Here is a 24,774-nt window from a genome sequence, read left to right on the forward strand (position 1 = left end):
TTTGATCTTCTCTAATTTCATGAAGGAGGATAGAATGCTCTTGGTGTTCCACCCTTAGTTGTCCCATATTGGAACTTAATTCTCCTAGAGAGGTGTTAATTTGCTCCCAATAATTTTGTGGAGGAAAATACATCCCTTGAGGCATCTCAGGGATTTCATGATGAGGAATTTCCTCATGCTCTTGTCCATGAGTGGGATCTCTTGTTTGCTCCATCCTTTTCTTAGTGATGGGCTTGTTCTTATCAATGAGGATGTCTTCCTCTATGTCAATTCCAGCTGAATTGCAAAGGTGACAAATGAGATGAGGGAAGGCTAACTTTGACAAAGTAGAGGACTTTTCCACCACCTTGTAGAGTTCTAGGGATATAACCTCATGAACTTCTACTTCCTCTCCAACCATGATGCTATGGATCATGATATCCCGGTCTATAGTAACTTCAGACCGGTTGCTAGTGGGAATGATTGAGCATTGGATGAACTCCAACCATCCCCTAGCCACGGGCTTGAGGTCATGCCTTCTTAGTTGAACCGGCTTCCCTCTTGAATCTTTCTTCCATTAAGCGCCCTCTTCACAAATGTCTATGAGGACTTGGTCCAACCTTTGATCAAAGTTGACCCTTCTAGTGTAGGGGCGTGCATCTCCTTGCATCATGGGCAAGTTGAATGCCAACCTTACATTTTTCGGACTGAAATCTAAGTATTTCCCCCGAACCATTGTAAGCCAATTCTTTGGGTCCAGGTTCACACTTTGATCATGGTTCTTGGTTTTTCATGCATTGGCATAGAACTCTTGAACCATTAAGATTTCGACTTGTTGAATGGGGTTGGTGAGAAATTCCCAACCTCTTCTTCGAATCTCATGTCGGATCTCTGGGTATTCACCCTTTTTGAGCTTGAAATGGACCTCAGGGATCACCTTCTTCTTGGCCACAACTTCATAGAAGTGGTCTTGATGCAACCTTGAGATGAATCTCTCCATCTCCCATGACTCGGAGGTGGAAGCTTTTGCCTTCCCTTTCCTCTTTCTAGAGGTTTCTCCGGCCTTAGGTGCCATAAATAGTTATGGAAAAACAAAAAGCAACGCTTTTACCACACCAAACTTAGAAGGTTTGCTCGTTCTCAAGCAAAAGAAGAAGGAAGAGAGTAGAGGAAGAATAAATAGAGGAGATGGAGGGGGTTAGTGTTTCGGCCAAGGGGGAGAAGTAGTGTTTAACATGTGTGAAAATGAATGGGTGAAAATGGGTTTATATAGGAGTGGGGAGAGGGTAAGGTTCGGCCATGTATGGGTGGGTTTGGAAGGGAAAGTGGTTTGAATTTGAATAGTGAGGTAGGTGGGGTTTATGATGGATGGATGTGGATTGGTGAAGGGTATTTGGGGAAGAGTATTATGAAAAAGTGTAAAGAAGAGAGAGAGTGAGTTGAGGTTGGTGGGGATCTTGTGGGGTCCACAGATCCTGAGGTGTCAAGGATTTCTCATCTATGCACCAATTAGGCTTGCAAAACGCCCTTTGCTGCCAATCCTGGCGTTAAACGCCAGGTTGCTACTCATTTCTGGTGTTTAACGCCAGCTTCTTGCCCTTTTCTGGCGTTAAACGCCAGTCTGGTGCCCATTTCTGGCATTAAACGCCCAGAATGGTACTAGACTGGGCGTTTAACGCCCATTCTGCTGCCCTTACTGGCGTTTAAACGCCAGTAGGCTTCTCCTCCAGGGTGTGCTATTTTTCATTCTATTTTTCAGTTTGGTTTTGCTTTTTCAATTATTTTTGTGACTTCACATGATCATCAACCTACAGAAAACATAAAATAATAATGGAAAATAGAAATTTAACATAGATAAGTAAATTTGGGTTGCCTCCCAACAATCGCTTCTTTAATGTCAGTAGCTTGACAGTGGGCTCTCATGGAGCCTCACAGATACTCAGAGCATGATGATGGCCTCTTAACACCAAACTTAGAGTTTGGTTGTGGCCTCTCAACACCAAACTTAGAATTTGAATGTAGGGGTTTTGTTTGACTCTGTATTGAGAGAAGCTTTTCATGCTTCTTCTCCATGGTTACAGAGGGAGATCCTTGAGCTTTAAACATAAGGGAGTCCTCATTCACTTGAAGGACCAATTCTTCTCTGTCAACATCAATCACAGCTTTTGCTGTGGCTAGGAAGGGTCTGCCAAGGATGACGAATTCATCCATACACTTCCCAGTATCTAGGATTATGAAATCAGCAGGGATGTAGTGGTCTTCAACCTTTACCAAGACATCCTCTACAAGTCCATAAGCCTGTTTCTTTGAATTGTCTGCCATCTCTAGTGAGATTCTTGCAGCTTGTACCTTAAGGATCCCTAGCTTCTCCATTATAGAGAGAGGCATGAGGTTTATGCTTGACCCTAGGTCACACAGAGCCTTCCCAAAGGTCATGGTGCCTATGGTACAAGGTATTGAGAACTTTCCAAGATCTTGTCTCTTCAGAGGTAATTTCTGCCTAGTCAAGTCATCCAGTTCTTTGGTGAGCAAGGGGGGTTCATCCTAATAAGTCTCATTACCAAATAGCTTGGCATTTAGCTTCATGATTGCTCTAAGGTACTTAGCAACTTGTTCTTCAGTAACATCTTCATCCTCTTTAGAGGAAGAATACTCATCAGAGCTCATGAATGGAAAAAGTAAATTCAATGGAATCTCTATGGTCTCAGTGTGAGCCTCAGATTCCCATGGTTCCTCATTAGGGAACTCTTTGGAGGCCAGTGGACGTCCATTGAGGTCTTCCTCAGTGGAGATCACTGCCTATTCCTCCTCTCCAGGTTCGGCCGTGTGGGTTATGTTGATGGCCTTGCACTCTCCTTTTGGATTCTCTTCTATATTGCTTGGAAGAGCACTAGGAGGGAGTTCAGTAACTTTCTTACTCAGCTGACCCACTTGTGCCTCCAAATTTCTAATGGAGGACCTTGTTTCAGTCATGAAACTTTGAGTGGTTTTAATTAAATCAGAGACTACAGTTGCTAATTCAGAGTGGTTCTGCTTGGAATTCTCTGTTTGTTGCTGAGAAGATGATGGAAAAGGTTTGCCATTGCTAAACCTATTTCTTCCACCATTATTGTTGTTAAAGCCTTGTTGAGGCCTCTGTTGATCCTTGATGAGCGGATAATTTATACGCTTTTTGGCATTGTTTTTAGGTAGTTTTTAATATGTTTTATTCACTTTTTATTATATTTCTATTAGATTTTAAATAAAAATCACATTTCTGGACTTTACTATGATTTTGTGTGTTTTTATGTGATTTCAGGTAATTTTTGGCTGAAATTGAGGGAGCTGAGCAAAAATCTGATTCAGGCTGAAAAAGGACTGCTGATGTTGTTGGATTCTGACCTCCCTGCACTCGGAATGGATTTTTTGGAGCTACAGAATTCCAATTGGCGCGCTCTTAATTTAGTTGGAAAGTAGACATCCATGGCTTTCCATCAATATATAATAGTCCATACTTTGCTCAAGGATAGACGACGTAAACTAGCGTTCAACGCTAGTTCCATGTTGCATTCTGGCGTTAAACGCCAGAAACAGGTTACAACGTGGCGTTTAACTCTAGAAACAGCCTAGGCACGTGTAAAGCTCAAGTCTCAGCCCCAGCACACACCAAGTGGACCCCAGAAGTGGATTTCTGCACTATCTATCTTAGTTTACTCATTTTCTGTAAACCTAGGTTACTAGTTTAGTATTTAAACAACTTTTAGAGATTTATTTTGTACCTCATGACATTTTAGATCTGAACTTTGTACTCTTTGACGGTATGAGTTTCTAAACTCCTTTGTTGGGGGTGAGGAGCTCTGCTGTGTCTCGATGAATTAATGTAATTATTTCTGTTTTCTATTCAAACACGCTTGTTTCTATCTAAGATGTTCATTTGCACTTCAATATGATGAATGTGATGATCCGTGACACTCATCACCATTCTCAATCTATGAATGTGTGCCTGACAACCACTCCCGTTCTACCTTCGATTGAATGAGTATCTCTTGGATTCTTTAATCAGAATCTTCGTGGTATAAGCTAGAATCCATTGGCAGCATTCTTGAGAATCCGGAAAGTCTAAACCTTGTCTGTGGTATTCCGAGTAGGATTCAGGGATTGAATGACTGTGACGAGCTTCAAACTCACAAGGGTTGGGTGTAGTGACAGACGCAAAAAGATCAATGGATCCTATTCCAGCATGAGTGAGAACTGACAGATGATTAGTCGTGCGGTGATAGCGCACCTGGACCATTTTCATTGAGAGGACGGATGGTAGCCATTGATAACGGTGATCCACCAACACACAGCTTGCCATAGGAGGAACCTTGCGTGCGTGAAGAAGAAGACAGGGGGAAAGTAGAGATTCAGAAGACAAAGCATCTCCAAAACTCTAACATATTCTCCATTACTGCATAACAAGTATTTATGTCATGCTCTTTTATATTTTGCAATTCAAACTGTTAATCATAATTAATCTCCTGACTAAGATTTACAAGGTAACCATAGATTTCTTCAAGCCAACAATCTCCGTGGGATCGACCCTTACTCACATAAGGTATTACTTGGACGACCCAGTGCACTTGCTGGTTAGTTGTGCGGAGTTATGAAAAGTGTGAATCACAATTTCGTGCACCAAGTTTTTGGTGCCATTGCCGGGGATTGTTCGAGTTTGGACAACTGACGGTTTATTTTGTTGCTTAGATTAGGAAAAATTTTTCTTTTTTAGTTTAGAGTCTTCTATTATTGTTTTTTGTCGAAATTTTTTTTTTCTAATCCTTATTTTCTCTTTTTAATTTTTTTCAAAAATTTTTATAAACTAATAATTGAGCTTTTCTATTTGAGTTTAGTTTCATATTTTAAGTTTGGTGTCAATTTCATGTTTTTATTTCCTTTTAAATTTTCAAATTTGTGTTCATTGTTCTTTCTTAATCTTCAAGTTGTTCTTGTTTATTTTCCTTGTTTGATCTTTAGTTTTTCTTGTTTTGTTATTTTTCTTGTTTTTCTTATGTATTTTCGAATTATTAGTATTCAAAAAAAAATTTTAAATACCTTTATTAAAACACTTTAAATTTATAGCTCAATTGGCTAGAGCAGTGTGCTTATGTTCTTGGTAATTGGGAATTTTCTTTCTAAAATCTTTTTAAAAATAATTTTTCTTTGAATAAATCTTGTGCCAAACTTTAAGTTTGGTGTTCTCCTGTTAACTTTTCTTTAGTTTTCAAAAATTTTATTTTGGTTTTCTAAAAATTTTAAGTTTGGTGTTCTTTCTTCATGTTCTTGTTGTTCTTGTGAGTCTTCAAAGTGTTCTTGAGTCTCCCTTGTGTTTTTATCTTAAAATTTTTAAGTTTGGTGTTCCTTGGTGTTTTTCCTCCAAAATTTTCGAAAACAAGGAGCATTAGATCTAAAAATTTTAAGTTACGTGTCTTTTGTGTGTTTTTCTTTTTCATCATAAAATTCAAAAATCAAAAAAATATCTTCTCTAACTATTTTTGAGCAAATATTTCGAAATTTTTTCAAAAAAAATTCATATTTTTATTTTAAAATTTCTATTTTATCTTATCTTAGTTTTAAAAATTTCAAAATTCAAATTTTTTTTCAAAAGAAAAAAATCATATTTTTTTCAAAATTTTATCTTATCTTATTTCAAATTTCAAATTTCAACTTTCAAAATTTCAAAATTCAAATTTCAAAATTTAAAATTAAAAATCTAATTTTCAAATTTAAAAATCAAATCTTTTCAAAATTTAAATCTTTTTCAAATCCTTATCTTATATTGTTGACTTTTTCGAAAATTCAAAATTCAATTTTCAAATTTCAACTTTCAAATTTCAATTTTCAAATTTCAATTTTCAAAATTTCAAATTTCAAATTTCAAATTTCAAATTTTAAATTTCAAAATTTAATTTTCAAATTTAAAATTTAAATTTCAAACCTTTTTAATTTAAATTCCTTATCTTTTCATACCTAGCTTATCTTAACTTTTCTAATCTCAAATCTTAAAATCAAATCTTTTTCATATCTTTTCTTTTTTTATTTTATTTTATTTTCTTACAAGTATCTTTAATTTTAAGATATATCTTTTTCAAAACTTTCCAACCAATTTCTCTCTCTTCATTTTTTTTTTGAAAATCCTCACCCACATCTTTTTCAAATCTTTTTAATTAATTAATTTAGTTTTTAATTTTCTTTTATTTCTTTTTCTTCTAATTTTCGAAAATATAGTCAATTTTTCATTTATTTTATTTTATTTTATTTTATTTTAATTTTGGTTTTCAAAAAAAATTATTTGCAATCCGCATCATCTCCCTTTCTCCATCATGGACCTAAGTGGAAATGAACAGTCCAGAAGGACTCTGGGGTCATATACTAACCCCATTACTGCTACATATGGGAGTAGCATCTGTATACCTCCCATCAAAGCAAGCAGTTTTGAGCTAAATCCTCAGCTCATTGTCATGGTGCAGCAAAATTGCCAGTATTCCGGTCTTCCACAGGAAGAACCTATTGAGTTTCTGGTGCAGTTCTTGCAAATTACTGACACAGTGCATGACAAGGAGGTAGATCAGGATGTATACAGGCTGTTACTGTTTTCATTTGCTGTAAAAGATCAAGCTAAAAAGTGGTTAAATAACCAACCCACAGCAAGCATAAGAACATGAAAATAGTTATCAGACAAATTTCTGAATCAATATTTCCCTCCAAAAAGGATGACACAGCTAAGGCTGGACATCCAAGGCTTTAAACAAGAGGATGATGAATCCCTTTATAATGCCTGGGAGAGGTACAGAGGGATGCTAAGGAAATGCCCCTCTGAAATGTTTTCAGAGTGGGTGCAATTAGACATCTTCTACTATGGGCTTATAGAAAGAGCTCAGATATCTCTAGACCACTCAGCTGGTGGATCTATACACATGAGAAAAACTATTGAAGAGGCTCAAGAGCTTATTGATATAGTTGCTAGAAATCAGCATCTGTACATAAGTAGTGGGTCCTCCATAAAAGAAGAAGCCAAAGCAGTATCTACTGAACTTGGTCCTCCAGAACAAGTTGCTGAACTCAATCAACAATTGTGCTTTCTAACAAAACAGCTAGCAGAATTCAAGGAGATGCTACAAGACACTAAAAATGCTAATAAAAATATGGAGGCACAATTGAATCAGACAAAATAGCAGTTATCAAAGCAGATAACAGAAGAGTGCCAGGCAGTTCAATTAAGAAATGGGAAAACATTAAATACCTCACTTCAGAGCAGCAGAAAGCCAAGAAAAGAACAACTGACAGAGGATGAGCAAAATATCATCCAAAATCCCTCTAAGGACAGTAAGGGCCCAGAGAGGAACAACTCTGGCGTTCAAACGCCAGGAACAGGCAAGGAGCTGGCGTCAAACGCCCAATGGAAGCTCAGTTCTGGCGTTCAAACGCCAGAAACAGGTAGGAAGTTGGCGTCCAACGCCAATCAAGCTTCCAACCCTAGCATTCAAATGCCAGTGAGGGATCAGATACACACAAGTGCTGATAACAACCTCTCTAAAAAGGCTTCTCCAACCACTTCTATAGGAAATAAACCTGCAGCAACCAAGGTTGAGGAATACAAAGCCAAGATGCCTTATCCTCAAAAACTTCGCTAAGAGGAGCAGAATAAGCAATTTGCCCACTTTGCAGACTATCTCAGGACTCTTAAAATAAAGATTCCGTTTGTAGAGGCACTTGAGCAAATACCCTCTTATGCCAAGTTCATGAAAGATATCTTGAGTCATAAGAAGGATTGGAGAGAAACTGAAAGAGTTCTCCTCACTGAAGAATGCAGTACAGTCATTCTGAAAAGCTTCCCAGAAAAGCTTAAAGATCCAGGGAGCTTTATGATACCATGCATATTAGAGGGTAATTGCACCAAGACAGCTTTATGTGATATTGGGGCAAGCATCAACCTAATCCCTGCATCCACTATCAGAAAGCTTGGCTTGACTGAAGAGGTCAAACCAACCCGGATCTGTCTTCAACTTGCTGATGACTCCATTAAATACCCATCAGGCATAATTGAGGACATGATTGTCAAGGTTGGGCCATTTGCCTTCCCTACTGACTTTGTAGTGCTGGAAATGGAGGAGCGCAAGAGTGCAACTCTCATTCTAGGAAGACCATTCCTAGCAACTGGACGAACCCTCATTGACGTCCAAAAAGGGGAGATAACCCTGAGAGTCAATGAGGATGAGTTTAAGTTGAATATTGTCAAAGCTATGCAACATCCAGACACATCAGACGACTGCCTGAGCGTTGATATTATTGACTCCCTAGTGGAAGAGGTCAATATGACTGAGAGTCTCGAATCAGAGCTAGAGGACATTTTTAAAGATGTTCAGCCTGATCTGGAGGAACCAGAGGAAATAAAAGAACCTCTGAAAACTCCTCAGGAAGAGGAGAAACCTCCTAAACCTGAGCTCAAACCACTACCACCATCCCTGAAATATACATTTCTGGGAGAAGGTGACACTTTTCCTGTAATCATAAGCTCTGCTTTAGAGCCACAGGAAGAGAAAGCACTAATTCAAGTGCTAAGGACACACAAGACAGCTCTTGGGTGGTCCATAAGTGATCTTAAGGGCATTAGCCCAGCCAGATGCATTCACAAGATCCTATTGGAGGATGATGCTAAGCCAGTGGTTCAACCACAGAGGCGGCTAAATCCTGCCATGAAGGAGGTGGTGCAGAAAGAGGTCACTAAGTTACTAGAGGCTGGGATTATTTATCCTATTTCTGATAGCCCCTGGGTGAGTCCTGTCCATGTTGTCCCTAAGAAGGGAGGTATGACAGTGGTTCATAATGAAAAAAATGAACTGGTTCCTACAAGAACAGTTACAGGGTGGCGTATGTGTATTGACTACATAAGGCTCAATACAGCCACCAGGAAGGATCACTTCCCTTTACCATTCATAGACCAGATGCTAGAAAGACTAGCAGGTCATGAATACTACTGCTTTTTGGATGGCTATTCAGATTACAACCAAATTGCAGTAGATCCTCAGGACCAGGAGAAAACAGCATTCACATGTCCATCTGGAGTATTTGCATACAGAAGAATGCATTTTGGTCTGTGCAATGCACCTGCAACCTTTCAGAGGTGCATGCTCTCTATCTTCTCTGATATGGTAGAGAAATTTCTGGAAGTCTTCATGGATGACTTCTTAGTATTTGGAGACTCATTTAGCTCCTGTCTTAACCATCTAGCACTTGTTCTAAAAAGATGCCAAGAGACTAACCTAGTTCTAAATTGGGAAAAATGTCACTTTATGGTGACTGAAGGAATTGTCCTTGGGCATAAAATTTTGAACAAGGGAATAGAGGTGGATCAAGCTAAGGTAGAGATAATTGAAAAATTACCACCACCCACCAATGTTAAGGCAATCAGAAGCTTTCTGGGGCATGTAGGATTCTATAGGAGGTTTATAAAGGATTTTTCAAAAATCGTAAAACCTCTGAGCAATCTGCTAGCTGCTGGCACACCATTTGTGTTTGACACAGAGTGTCTTCAGGCGTTTGAAACCCTGAAAGCTAAGCTGGTCACAGCACCAGTTATTTCTGCACCAGATTGGACATTACCTTTGGAACTAATGTGTGATGCCAGTGACCATGCCATTGGTGCAATATTAGGACAGAGGCATAACAAGCTTCTGCATGTCATTTATTATGCTAGCCGTGTTTTAAATGATGCCCAAAAAAATTACACAACCACAGAAAAAGGGCTGCTTGCAGTGGTTTATGCCATTGACAAGTTTAGATCATACCTAGTAGGATCAAAGTGATTGTGTACACTGACCATGCTGCTCTTAAATATCTACTCACAAAACAGGATTCAAAGCCCAGGCTCATAAGATGGGTGTTTCTTCTGCAAGAGTTTGATATAGAAATAAGAGACAGAAAAGAGACAGAGAATCAAGTAGCTGGTCACCTGTCCCGGATAGAACCAGTAGCAGGAGCATCCCTCCCTCCTACTGAGATCTCTGAAACCTTTCCAGATGAGCAATTGTTTGCCATTCAGGAAGCTCTGTGGTTTGCAGCATTGCAAACTATAAGACACAAGGTTCTCCTTCTGTAACCATGGAGAGGAAGCATGAAAAGCTTCTCTCAATACAGACTCAAACAAAACCCCCACATTCAAACTCTAAGTTTGGTGTTGGGAGGCCACAACCAAACTCTAACTTTGGTGTTGGGAGGTTCCAACCTTGCTCTGATTATCTGTGAGGCTCCATGAGAGCTCACTGTCAAGCTATTGACATTAAAGAAGCGCTTGTTGGGAGGCAACCCAATGTTATTTAATCATATCTATTTTATTTTCTTTTTTGTTATTTCGTGATTTATTAAGTTGATGATCATGTGAAGTCACAAAAACTACTGAAAAATCAAAAACAGAATGAAAAATAGCATTGAAAATAGCACACCCTGGAGGAGAGCAGTCTAGCGTTTAAACGCCAGAAACAAGCATCTGTCTGGCATTTAACGCCAGAAACAAGCACCAAGCTGGCGTTTAACGCCAGAAACAAGCATCTGCCTGGCGTTAAACGCCAGAAACAGGCTACATTTGGGCGTTTAACGCCAGAAACAAGCAGCAGTCTGGCGTTAAACGCCAGGATTGCACAGCAAGGGCGTTTTACACGCCTTATTGGAGCAGGGATGTTAAGTCCTTGACCCCACTTGATCTGTGGACCCCACAGGATCCTCTACAGAATCTGTGGACCCCACAGGATCCCCACATACCTCACCATTCCAATTCAAACCATTCCCCTCCCATACCCACCCATTCACACACCTCCTTCTCCACCACTTCTCCTTCTACTCCCTTCTATCTTCTTTTGCTCGAGGACGAGCAAACCTTTTAAGTTTGGTGTGGAAAAAAGTGTTGCTTTTTATTTTTCTATAACTATTTATGGCACCTAAGGCCGGAAAAACCTCTAGAAAGAGGAAAAGGAAGGCAGTTGCTTCCACCGCCGAGTCATGAGAGATGGAGAGGTTCATCTCAAAGGTCCATAGTTCAGTGGTAGAGCATTTTACTGCAGATCAAAGAGATATGAGGAAGGAGCAACAAAGACAAGGAAGAGACATAGAGAAACCCAAGAGCACCATTGGTTCTTCAAGAAGAGGAAGACGCCACCCTCACTAAGGTGGACCCGTTCCTTAATCTCTTTGTTCTTATTTCTCTGTTTTTCATTTACTATGCTTTATGTTTATTTATGTTTGGGTCTTATTACATGATCACTAGTATCTAAGTGTCTATGTCTTAAAGATATGAATGTCCTATGAATCCATCACCTTTCTTAAATGAAAAATGTTTTCTGAAAAAGAAAAAGAAGTACATGAATTTCAAATTTTAAAATAGTTTAATTATTTTGATGTGGTGACAATACTTTTTGTTTTCTGAATGAATGCTTGAACAGTGCATATGTCTTTTGAATTTGTTGTTTATGAATGTTAAAATTGTTGGCTCTTGAAATAATGATAAAAAAGGAGAAATGTTATTTAATAATCTGAAAAATCATAAAAATGATTTTTGAAGCAAGAAAAAGTAGTGAAGAACAAAGCTAGCAAAAAAAATGCGAAAAAAAAAAGAGAGCAAGAAAAAAGAAAAAGCAAGCAGAAAAAGCCAAAAGCTCTTTAAACCAAAAGGCAAGAGCAAAAAGCCAATAGCCCTTAAAACCAAAAGGCAAGGGTAATAAAAAGGATCCAAGGCTTTGAGCATAAGTGGATAGGAGGGCCTAAAGGAATAAAATCCTGGCCTAAGCAGCTAAACCAAGCTATCCCTAACCATGTGCTTGTGGCGTGAAGGTGTCAAGTGAAAACTTGAGACTGAGCAGTTAAAGTCGAGGTCCAAAGCAAAAACAGAGTGTGCTTAAGAACCCTGGACACCTCTAATTGGGGACTTTAGCAAAGCTGAGTCACAATCTGAAAAGGTTCACCCAGTTATGTGTCTGTGGCATGTATGTATCCGGTGGTAATACTGGAAAACAGAGTGCTTAGGGCCACGGCCAAGACTCATAAAGTAGCTGTGTTCAAGAATCAACATAATGAACTAGGAGAATCAATAACACTATCTGAATTTTGAGTTCCTATAGATACCAATCATTCTGAATTTCAAAGGATAAAGTGAGATGCCAAAACTGTTCAGAAGCAAAAAGCTAATAAGCCCCGCTCATCTAATTAAGACTGATCTTCATAGATGTTTCTGGAATTCATTGTATATTATCTTCTTTTTATCCTACTTTATTTTTAGTTGCTTGGGGACAAGTAACAATTTAAGTTTGGTGTTGTGATGAGCAGATAATTTATACGCTTTTTGGCATTATTCTTAGGTAGTTTTTAATATGTTTTAGTCACTTTTTATTATATTTCTATTAGTTTTTAATAAAAATCACATTTTTGGACATTACTTTTAGTTTGTGTATTTTTCTATGATTTCAGGTAATTTCTGGCTGAAATTGAGGGAGCTGAGCAAAAATCTGATTCAGGCTGAAAAAAGACTGCTGATGTTGTTGGATTCTGACCTCCCTGCACTCGGAATGGATTTTTTGGAGCTACAAGATTCCCATTGGTGCGCTCTTAATTGCGTTGAAAAGTAGACATCCATGGCTTTCCAGCAATGTATAATAGTCCATACTTTGCTCAAGGATAGATGACGAACGCCAGTTCCATGTTGCATTCTGGCGTTAAACGCCAGAAACAGGTTACAAGTTGGAGTTAAACGCCAGAAACAGGTTACAACCTGGTGTTTAACTCTAGAAACAGCCTAGGCTCGTGTAAAGCTCAAGTCTCAGCCCCAGCACACACCAAGTGGGCCCCAAAAGTGGATTTCTGCACTATCTATCTTAGTTTACTCATTTTCTGTAAACCTAGGTTACTAGTTTAGTATTTAAACAACTTTTAGAGATTTATTTTGTACCTCATGACATTTTAGATCTGAACTTTGTACTCTTTGATGGTATGAGTCTCTAAACTCCATTGTTGGGGGTGAGGAGCTCTGCTGTGTCTCGATGAATTAATGCAATTATTTCTGTTTTCTATTCAAACACGCTTGTTTCTATTTAAGATGTTCATTCGCACTTCAATATGATGAATGTGATGATCCGTGACACTCATCACCATTCTCAATCTATGAACGCATGCCTGATAACCACTCCCGTTCTACCTTCGATTGAATGAGTATCTCTTGGATTCCTTAATCATAATCTTCGTGGTATAAGCTAGAATCCATTGGCAGCATTCTTGAGAATCCGGAAAGTCTAAACCTTGTCTGTGGTATTTTGAGTAGGATTCAGGGATTGAATGATTGTGACGAGCTTCAAACTCACAAGGGTTGGGCGTAGTGACAGACGCAAAAGGATCAATAGATCTTATTCCAGCATGAGTGAGAACCGATAGATGATTAGTCGTGCAGTGACAGCGCACCTGGACCATTTTCACTGAGAGGACGGATGGTAGCCATTGACAACGGTAATCCACCAACACACAGCTTGCCATAGGAGGAACTTTGCGTGCGTGAAGAAGAAGACAGGGGGAAAGCAGAGATTCAGAAGACAAAGCATCTCCAAAACTCCAACATATTCTCCATTACTGCATAACAAGTATTTATTTCATGCTCTTTTATTTTTCGCAATTCAAACTGTTAATCATAATTAATCTCCTGACTAAGATTTACAAGGTAATCATAGATTGCTTCAAGCCAACAATCTCCGTGGGATCGACCCTTACTCACGTAAGGTATTACTTGGACGACCCAGTGCACTTGCTGGTTAGTTGTGCGGAGTTGTGAAAAGTGTGAATCACAATTTCGTGCACCAATCTTTCCATGAGAAGTTTGGATGATTTCTCCATGAAGGATTATAGGTGTTTCCATAGGATTCTCCCATGTAATTCACCTCTTCCATTGCTGTGTTCTCAGGATCATATACTTCTTCTTCAGATGAAGCTTCTTTGGTACTGACTGTTGCTGCTTGCATTCCAGGCAGACTCTGAGAAATCATATTGATTTGCTGAGTCAATATTTTGTTCTGAGCCAATATGGCATCCAGGGTATCAATTTCAAGAACTCCTTTCTTCTGACTTGTCCCATTATTCACAGGATTCCTTTCAGAGGTGTACATGAATTGGTTATTTGCAACCATTTCAATGAGTTCCTAAGCTTCTACAGGCGTCTTCTTCAGATGAAGAGATCCTCCAGCAGAGCTGTCCAATGACATCTTAGACAGTTCAGACAGACCATCATAGAAGATACCTATGATGCTCCATTCTGAAAGCATGTCAGAAGGACACCTTCTGATCAATTGCTTGTATCTTTCCCAAGCTTCATAGAGGGATTCACCTTCTTTCTGTCTGAAGGTTTGGACTTCCACTCTAAGCTTGCTCAATTTTTGCGGTGGAAAGAACTTTGCCAAGAAGGCATTGACTAGCTTTTCCCAAGAGTTCAGGCTTTCTTTAGGTTGTGAATCCAACCATGTTCTAGATCTGTCTCTTACAGCAAAGGGAAAGAGCATAAGCTTGTAGACATCGGGATCAACCCCATTGGTCTTGATAGTGTCACAGATTTGCGAGAATTCAGCTAAGAACTGATGAGGATCTTCCAATGGAAGTCCATGAAACTTGTAATTCTATTGCATCAGAGAAACTAATTGAGGCTTAAGCTCAAAGTTGTTTGCTCCAATGGCAGGGATTGAGATGCTTCTCCCATAGAAGTCGGGAGTAGGTGCAGTAAAGCTACCAAGCACCTTCCTTGCATTGTTGGCATTGTTGTTGTTTTCAGCTGCCATGGCTTCTTCTTGTTTGAAAGTTTTTGTTAGGTCCTCTATAGAGAGTTGTACTTTAACTTCTTTGAGCTTTCTCTTCAGTCCTTTCAGGTTCAGGATCAGCTTCAACAAGAATGCCCTTGTCCTTGCTCCTGCTCATAAGAAAAGAGAGGAGAAGAAAATATGAAATCCTCTATGTCACAGTATAGAGATTCCTTGAGGTGTCAGAGGAAAATAAAAATAGAAGGATGAGATAGAGAAGAGAGTATTCGAACTTATCAAGAGGGACAGAGTTCGAATTGCTGATAATGGAGAAATGTTAGTCCTTTAAATAGAAGGATTTGAGAAGAGGGGAAGAATTTTTGAAATTTAAAGTAAAAAGATTTTGAAATAATTAAAAGAAATTTTGAAAATTTGGTAAATGATTTTCGAAAACTAAGATTGGGAAAGAAATTAAGTGATTTTTGGAAAAGATTTTGAAATTAGAAATCAAAAAGATATGATTGAAAATTAATTTTGAAAAAAATGTGATTGAAAAGATATGATTGAGAAGATATGATTGAGAATCAAATTAAAAATAAATTTTTAAAATTAAAGTTGATTACTTGACTAACAGGAAATTAAAAGATATGATTCTAGAATTAAAATTTAATCCTTTCTTAATAGGCAAGTAACAACTTGAAAATTTTGAGTTAAATCATTAATTGTAGCAAGGATTTTCGAAAATAATAATAATTTAAAAAATGGAAAGAAATTGATTTTGAAAAGATACGATTGAAGAGATATGATTTGAAAAAGATTTGATTTTGAAAAATTATGAATATTTGAAAAAGATTTGAATTAAAAACAAAATCTTCCCTCTAGTGTCCTCCTGGCGTTAAACGCCCAGAATGGCATCCATTCTGGCGTTTAACGCCCAGAATGGCATCCATTCTGGCGTTTAACGCCCAAAATGCTACCTTTTTGGGCGTTTAACGCCCAGCCAAGTACCTTGGCTGGCATTTAAACGCCAGTTTTCCTTCCTCACTGGGCGTTTTGAACACCCAGCTTTTTCTCTGTAATTCCTCTGCTGTCTGTTCTGAATCTTCAATTCTCTGTATTATTGACTTGAAAAGACATAATTTTGAAAAATTTTTGAATTTTTTTAATGATGAAAAACAATCAAAATGCAACTAATCATGGAAAACTAAGATTAAATCAACAATGCATGCAAGACACCAAACTTAGAAGTTTGTATACTAACGACTATAACAATTTGAAAATGCATATGAGAAACAACAAAAGACACAAAACAAGAGAATTTAAAGATCAGAGCAAGAAAATCATCAAGAATAACTTAAAGATCAATGAAGAACATAATGCATGTAATTTTTGAAAATTAGATGAATAAAGACTTGCAATTGACACCAAACTTAAAATTAGACACTAGACTCAAACAAGAAATATAAATATTTTTTATTTTAATATTTTGTAAGTTTCTTTGTGATTTTTCGAAAATTAAGTGGAAAAAGAGAAAAAAGGACTTCAAAATTCTTACTGAGAATTCCAGGAATCATGCAATGTTAGTCTAAAACTCCGGTCCAGGAATTAGACATGGCTTACTAGCCAGCCAAGCTTTCAGTGAAAGCTTTGGTCCAAAACACTAGACATGGCCAATGGCCAGCCAAGCTTTAGCAGATCATTATGTTCAACAGCAAGATTGATAAAAATCAACAAGCCCTTGTGATGATAAGTTGAAACCTCGGTCCAAAAGATTAGACATGGCTTCTCAGTCAGCCAGACTTCAACAAATCATCATGAAACTCTAGAATTCATTCTTAAAAGTTCTGAAGAACAAAATAGAAATACAAATTTTTTTTTAATTTTTTTAAAATTAAAAGGTAAAAAGCTTAAACATAAAATAAAATTACCTAATCTGAGCAACAAGATGAACCGTCAGTTGTCCAAACTCGAACAATCCCCGGCGACGGCGCCAAAAACTTGGTGCACAAAATTGTGATCATCAACGGTGCCAACAGCTTGGTACGCACAATTGTAATCTCAGCTCTTTGTCACAACTCCGCACAACCAACCAGCAAGTGCACTGGGTCGTTCAAGTAATAAACCTTACGTGAGTAAGGGTCGATCCCACGGAGATTGTCGGCTTGAAGCAAGCTATGGTCATCTTGTAAATCTCAGTCAGGCGGATTCAAATGGTTATGGAGGATTGATAATTAAAAGATGAATAAAACATAAAATAGGATAGAGATGCTTATGTAATTCATTGGTGAGAATTTCAGATAAGCGCATGAAGATGCTTTGTTCCTCCTAAACTTCTGCTTTCCTATTGCCTTCATCCAATCATTCATACTCCTTTCCATGGCAAGCTTTATATTGGGCATCACCGTTGTCAATGGCTACTTCCCGTCCTCTCAGTGAAAATGGTCTAAATGCGCTGTCACCGCACGGCTAATCAGTTGTTGGTTCTCGATCATGTTGGAATAGGATCCATTGATCCTTTTGCGTCTGTCACTATGCCCAACACTCGCGAGTTTGAAGCTCGTCACAGTCATCCCTTCTCAGATCCTACTCGGAATACCACAGACAAGGTTTAGACTTTCCGGATCTCGGGAATGGCCACCAATAATTCTAGCCTATACCATGAAGGTTCTAATCTTAGATTAGAAACCCAAGAGATACACATTCAAGCTTGTTTGCATGTAGAACAGAAGTGATTGTCAAGCACGCATTCATAGGTGAGAATGATGATGAGTGTCACGGATCATCACATTCATCATGTTGAAGAATAAATGGATATCTTAGAACAGAAATAGGCTTGAGTTGAATAGAAAAACAATAGTACTTTGCATTAATTCATGAGGAACAGCAGAGCTCCATACCTTAATCTATGGTGTGTAGAAACTCCACCGTTGAAAATACAAAAGTGATAATGGTGATCATTGGCTTTGGTCCCAGAGAGGGAACCAGAAGAACCAAGATCAAAAGTATGATCAAGTGTGTAAAAAGTATCAAAATATAATAGCAAAGGTCCTATTTGTAGAAAAACTAGTAACCTAGGGTTTACAGAAATGAGTAAATGATGCAGAATCCACTTCCGGGCCCACTTGGTGTGTGCTTGGGCTGAGCATTGAAGCTTTCACGTGTAGAGGCTTTTCTTGGAGTTAAACGCCAGCTTTTGTGCCAGTTTGGGCGTTTAACTCCAGCTTTTATGCCAGTTTTGGCATTTTGACACCAGAATTTCTATGCTGACTTGGAACGCCGGTTTGGGCCATCAAATATCGGGCAAAATATGGACTATATTGCTGGAAAGCCCAGGATATCTACTTTCCAACGCAATTAAGAGCGCGCCAATTGGGCTTTTGTAGCCTCAGAAAATCTACTTCGAGTGCAGGGAGGTCAGAATCCAACAGCATCTGCAGTCCTTTTTCAGCCTCTGAATCAGATTTTTGCTCAGGTCCCTCAATTTCAGCCAGAAAATACCGAAAATCACAGAAAAACACACAAATTCATAGTAAAGTCCAGAAATGTGATTTTTATTTAAAAAATAATAAAAACATAATAAAAACTAACTAAAATATACTAAAAACATACTAAAAATAATTCCAAAAAGCGTATAAATTATCCGCTCATCAAGCGCTCTATAATTCTACATTCCCATGGACTTTCAACATCTCCTAAATCTTCAATCACTCCTTTCGTTTCAATCATCTCTACCTTCTCCTCTTGTTGCACTTCTTGCTTCAACTCCTCTTCTCCACCTTGAAGCTCCAAATTATCCTTCCCATTGTGCTCCTCAACTAATCCTCCATATTTACCAATAAGGATATCTTGGATAGTTGAGCACAATGATGCCAATCGGCTCATCACTTCAGTTAAGCTAGCCACAGCTTCCCCTTGCTTTTGGCAATGAGTTAGAAGTTCTTGTTGTTCTTACATTAGGGGTCAGAGAGATTGGTCCAATGAAGGTGTGGGTGGTAGAGAGGGTTCATTGTTTGGGGAAAAGGATTCTGATGAGGGGATAATTTATACGCTTTTTGGCATTGTTTTTACATAGTTTTCAGTATGATTTAGTTAGTTTTTAATATATTTTTATTAGTTTTTAAATAAAAATCACATTTCTGGACTTTACTATGAGTTTGTATGTTTTTCTGTGATTTCAGGTAATTTTTGGCTGAAATTGAGGGACATGAGCAAAAATCTGATTCAGAGGCTAAAAAAAGACTGCAGATGTTGTTGGATTCTGACCTCCCTGCACTCTAAGTGGATTTTTTGGAGCTACAGAAATCCAATTGGCGCGCTCTCAATTGCGTTAGAAAGTAGACATCTAGGGCTTTCTAGAAATATATAATAGTCCATATTTTGCACGAGTTTTGATGACGCAAACTGGCGTTCAAACGCCAACTCCCTGCCCTATTCTGGAGTTAAACGCCAGAAACAGGTTGCAAATCAGAGTTAAACGCCAGAAACAGGCTACAACCTGGCGTTTAACTCCAAAAAGAGTCTATACACACGAAAGCTCAATGCTCATCCCAAGCACACACCAAGTGGGCCCGGAAGTCGATTTCTACATCATTTACTTATCTTATGTAACCCTAGCTACTAGTTTAGTATAAAAACTACTTTTAGTAATTTATTTCATATCTCTGGTTGGTATTTGACTAATTTTATGTTCAGAGATCACGTTTAGGGGGCTGGCCATTCGGCCATGCCTTGACCTCCATCACTTATGTATTTTCAACGGTAGAGTTTCTACACACCATAGATTAAGGTGTGGAGCTCTACTGTTCCTCGAGTATTAATGCAAAGTAATATTGTTCTTCTATTCAATTCATGCTTATTCTTATTCTAAGATATTCATTCGCACACAAGAACATGATGAATGTGATGATTATGTGACACTCATCACCATTCTCACTTATGAACGCGTGATTGACAACCACTTCTGTTCTACATGAAAACAAACTAGAGTGTGTATCTCTTGGATTTTTGGTCCACGACGCATGGTTGCCTCTCCTGACAACAGAGCCTTCCATTCCGTGAGATCAGAGTCTTCGTGGTATAAGCTAGAAGCAACTGGCAGCATTCTTGAGATCCGGAAAGTCTAAACCTTGTCTGTGGTATTCCGAGTAGGATCTGGGATGGGATGACTGTGACGAGCTTCAAACTCGCGACTGTAGGGCCTAGTGACAGACGCAAAAGGATAGTAAACCTATTCCTACACGATCGAGAACCAACAGCTGATTAGCCATGCGGGAAACCGTAGAGGACCATTTTCACTAAGAGGACGGGAAGTAGCCATTGACAACGGTGACACCCAATATACAGCTTGCCATAGAAAGGAGTATGAAGGATTGGATGAAAGCAGTAGGAAAGCAGAGATTCAGAGGAACAACGCATCTCCATACGCTTATCTGAAATTCTTACCAATAAATTACATAAGTATCTCTATCTTTATTTTACGTTTTATTTATCTTTTAATTATTAAAACTCTATAACCATTTGAATCCACCTGACTGAGATTTGCAAGATGACCATAGCTTACTTCAAGCCGACAATCTCCGTGGGATCGATCCTTACTCACGTAAGATTTATTACTTGGACGACCCAATGCACTTGCTGGTTAGTTGTGCGAAGTTGTGAAAAAGAACTAAGATTATGAACGTGCGTATTAAGTTTTTGGCACCGTTACCAAGGAATGAACAGTCACGATTTCGTGCACCAAGTTTTTGGCGCCGTTGCCGGGGATTGTTCGAGTTTGGACAACTGACGGTTCATCTTGTTGCTCAGATTAGGTAATTTTATTTTAATTTTCAGCTTTTTGTTTTTATTATTCTTATTTTCGAAAAAAATTTTCAAAAAAAATAAATTATTATATGGCTTCAGAATTTTTAAGAATGAATTCTAGAGTTTCATGATGATCTGTTGAAGTCTAGCTGGCTGTGAAGCCATGTCTAATCTTTTGGACCGAGGTTTCAACTCATCATCACAAGAGCTTTTTTATTCTCATCAATTCAGCTGTTGTATGCCTGATCTATATGCTAAAGCTTGGCTGGCCATTGGCCATGTCTAGTGTTTTGGACCGAAGCTTTTACTAAAAGCTTGGCTGGCTAGTAAGCCATGTCTAATTCCTGGACTGGAGCTTTAGACTAGCATTGCATGATTCCTGGAATTCTTATTAAAAAATTTGGAATCCTTATTTTCTTTTTCAAAATTAATTTTTGAAAAATCCAAAAAAAAAAGTTAATAAAATCATAAAACCAAAAATAAATTTGTGTTTCTTGTTTGAGTCTAGTATCAATTTTTAAGTTTGGTGTCAATTGCATGTGTTTTAATTTCCCTTAAATTTTCGAAAAATTCATGCATGTGTTCATCATAATCTTCAAGTTGTTCTTGATGATTTTTCTCGTTTGATCTTTGCATTTTCTTGTTGTGCATCTTTTCTTGTTTCTCATATGCATTTTCAATTTGTTAGTGTCTCAACATTAAAAATTTCTAAGTTTGGTGTCTTGCATGTTTCTCTTTTCTTAATTTTTTTTTTTCAAAAATAAAGTTCTTGGTGTTCATCTTGACATTCAAAGTGTTCTTGGTGTTCATCTTGACATTCAAAGTGTTCTTGCATGCATTGTGTGTTTTGATTCATAATTTTCATGTTTTGAGTCTTTTTGTTATTTTTCTCTTTCTTCATTAAAATTTCAAAAATAAAAAAATATATCTTTCCCTTATTCTTCTCATAAATTTCGAATATTTGAGTTGACTTTTTCAAAAAATTTTCAAAATTTAGTTGTTTCTTATGAGTCAAATCAAATTTTCAATTTAAAAACTCTATCTTTTTCAAATCTTTTTCAAAAATCAAATCTTTTTCATTTTTTTCTTTCATATTTTCGAAAATTTCAAATTGATTTTTAAAAATCTTTTCTTATTTCATTTCATAATTTCAAATTCTTTACTAACAATTAATGTGATTGATTCAAAAATAGTTTGTTACTTGCCTATTAAGAAAGGTTCAATCTTTAAATTTTAGAATCATATCTTTTTGTTTCTTGTTAGTCAAGTAATTAATTTTAATTTTAAAAATCAAATCTTTTTCAAATTAAATTTTTAATTATATCTTTCAATCATATCTTTTTCAAAATTTAATTTTAAAATCTTTTTTAACTTCTTATTTTTTCAAAATTAATTTTAAAAAAAATTTCAATTAACTACTTAACTTTTTGATTGATTTTTTTTAAAATTTCTATCTTTTTCAAAACCATCTAACTACTTTTCTTTCACCAATTTTCGAAAATCCTCCCCCTCTTTTTCAAAATTCCTTTTTAATTAACTATTTGTTTTTAATTTTAATTTGATTTAATTTTATTTTTCTTTTTAAGTTTTGAATTATAACTAATAGTCAAAATAAAAACAAAAATATTTTTATTTCATTTTATTTAATTTTCGAATTCTTCCCCCTCTCATATCTTTCTATTTATTTATTTATCTACTAACACTTCTCTTCTACTCATAATTCGAACCCCCTCTTCTCTTCTGTGTTCGAATTTTTCTCTTCTCTTCTTCTACTCACAAAAGAGAATCTCTATACTGTGACATAGAGGATTCCTAGTATTTTCTATTCTCTTCTTTTTTATATGAGCAGGAACAAGGATAAGAACATTCTTGCTGAAGCTGACCCTGAACCTGAAAGGACTCTGAAGAGAAATCTAAGGGAACCTAAGGCACAACTCTCTGGAGAGGACCTGACAAAAATTTTTGAAAAAGAAGGAGACATGGCCGAACCTAATAACAATGGTGGAGATGCAAGGAAGATGCTTGGTGACTTTATTGCACCCTCTTCTAACTTCTATGGAAGAAGCATCTCACTTCCTGCAATTGGAGCAAACAACTTTGAGCTTAAGCCTCAATTAGTTTCTCTAATGCAACAGAACTTCAAGTTTCATGGACTTCCAATGGAAGATCCTCATCAGTTTTTAGCTGAATTCTTGCAAATCTGTGACATTGTCAAGACCAATGGAGTTGATCCCGAGGTCTACAGGCTTATACTTTTTCCTTTTGCTGTAAGAGACAGAGCTAGAACATGGTTGGATTCACAACCTAAGGATAGCTTGAACTCTTGGGATAAGTTGTTCAGTGCTTTCCTGGCCAAATTCTTTCCACCTCAAAAGATGAGCAAGCTTAAGAGTGTAAATCCAAACTTTCAGATATAAGGAAGAAGAATCCCTCTATGAAGCTTGGGAAAGATACAAGCAACTGATCAAAAGGTGTCCTACTAACATGCTTCCAGAATGGAGCATCATAAGTATATTCTATGATGGTCTATCTGAGTTGTCAAAAATGTCATTGGACCATTCCGCAGGAGGATCTCTTCACATGAAAACTCCTACAGAAGCTCAGGAACTCATTGAAATGGTTGCAAATAACCAGTTCATGTACACCTCTGAGAGGAATCCTGTGAACAATGGGACGCCTCAAAAGAAGGGAGTTCTTGAAATTGATACCCTGAATGCCATATTGGCTCAAAACAAAATATTGACTCAGCAAGTCAATATAATTTCTCAAAGTCTGAATGGATTGCAAGCTGCATCCAACAGTACTAAAGAAGCATCTTATGAAGAAGAAGCTTATGATCCTGAGAACCCTGCAATAGAAGAGGTGAATTACATGGGAGAACCCTATGGAAACACCTATAATCCTTCATGGAGAAATCATCCAAATTTCTCATAGAAGGACCAACAGAAGCCTCAACAAGGCTTCAATAATAATGGTGGAAGGAATAGGTTTAGCAATAGCAAGCCTTTTCCATCATCTTCTCAGCAACAGACAGAGAATTCTGAACAGAGCTATTCTAGCCTGGCAACCATAGTCTCTGATCTATCCAAGACCACACTAAGTTTCATGAATGAAACAAGGTCCTCCATTTGAAATTTGGAGGCACAGTTGGGTCAGCTGAGTAAGAAGATTACTGAAACTCCTCCTAGTACTCTCCCAAGCAATACAGAAGAAAATCCCAAGAGAGAGTGCAAGGCCATAACCTTACTTGGTGTGACTGAATGCCCAGAGGAGGAGGAGGACGTGAATCCCAGTGAGAAAGACCTCATGGGACGTCCTCTGGATAGAAAGGAGTTTCCCTTTGAGGAACCAAAGGAATATGAATCTCATACAGAGACTCTAGAGATTTCATTGAACCTCCTTCTACCATTCATGAGCTCTATGAATATTCTTCCTCTGAAGAGGATGAAGACATCACTGAAGAGCAAGTTGTTAAATATCTAGGAGCAATCATGAAGCTGAATGCCAAGTTATTTGGTACTAAGACTTGGGAGGATGAACCCCCCTTGTTAACCAATGAACTGAATGCATTAATGAGGCAGACATTACCTCAGAAGAAATCGGATCCCGAAAAATTCTTCATACCTTGTACCATAGGCACCATGACCTTTGAGAAGGCTCTATGTGACCTGGGGTCAGGGATAAACCTCATGCCCCTATCTGTAATGAAGAAACTGGGAATCTTTGAGGTACAAGCTGCAAGAATCTCACTAGAGATGGCTGACAAATCCATGAAACAGGCTTATGGACTAGAAGAGGACGTGCTAGTGAAGGTTGAAAGCCTTTACATCCCTACTGATTTCATAATCCTAGACACTGGGAAGGATGAGGATGAATCCATCATCCTTGGTAGACCTTTCCTGGCCACAGCAAAAGTAGTGATTGATGTTGATAGAGGAGAGTTGGTCCTTCAGTTGAATGAGGACTACCTTGTATTCAGAACTCAAGGTTCTCCTTCTGTAACCATGGAGAGAAAGCATGAAAAGCTTTTCTCAATACAGAGTCAAACAAAACCCCCACATTCAAACTTTAAGTTTGGTGTTGGGAGGCCACAACCAAACTCTAAGTTTGGTGTTGATAGGCCATAACCAAATTCTAAATTTGGTGTTGAGAGGCCCCAACATTGCTCTGATTTTTTGTGAGGCTCCATGAGAGCTCACTGTCAAGCTATTGACATTAAAGA

The 24,774-nt window shown here is 37.8% G+C and overlaps 1 non-coding gene across 1 annotated transcript; it reads left to right on the top strand.

Annotated features, from left to right (window-relative positions):
• The first annotated feature begins 14,279 nt into the window (after window positions 1-14,279).
• LOC148568205 (small nucleolar RNA R71) lies at window positions 14,280-14,387 on the top strand. Its single transcript, XR_015882235.1, has one exon. It is a non-coding gene; the product is annotated as a small nucleolar RNA R71 (small nucleolar RNA).
• Window positions 14,388-24,774: the final 10,387 nt, after the last annotated feature.

This window comes from Arachis ipaensis, chromosome B4 (genome assembly GCF_059453495.1).
Source record: "Arachis ipaensis isolate K30076 ecotype BB chromosome B4, ASM5945349v1, whole genome shotgun sequence".
Taxonomy (NCBI): domain Eukaryota; kingdom Viridiplantae; phylum Streptophyta; class Magnoliopsida; order Fabales; family Fabaceae; genus Arachis; species Arachis ipaensis.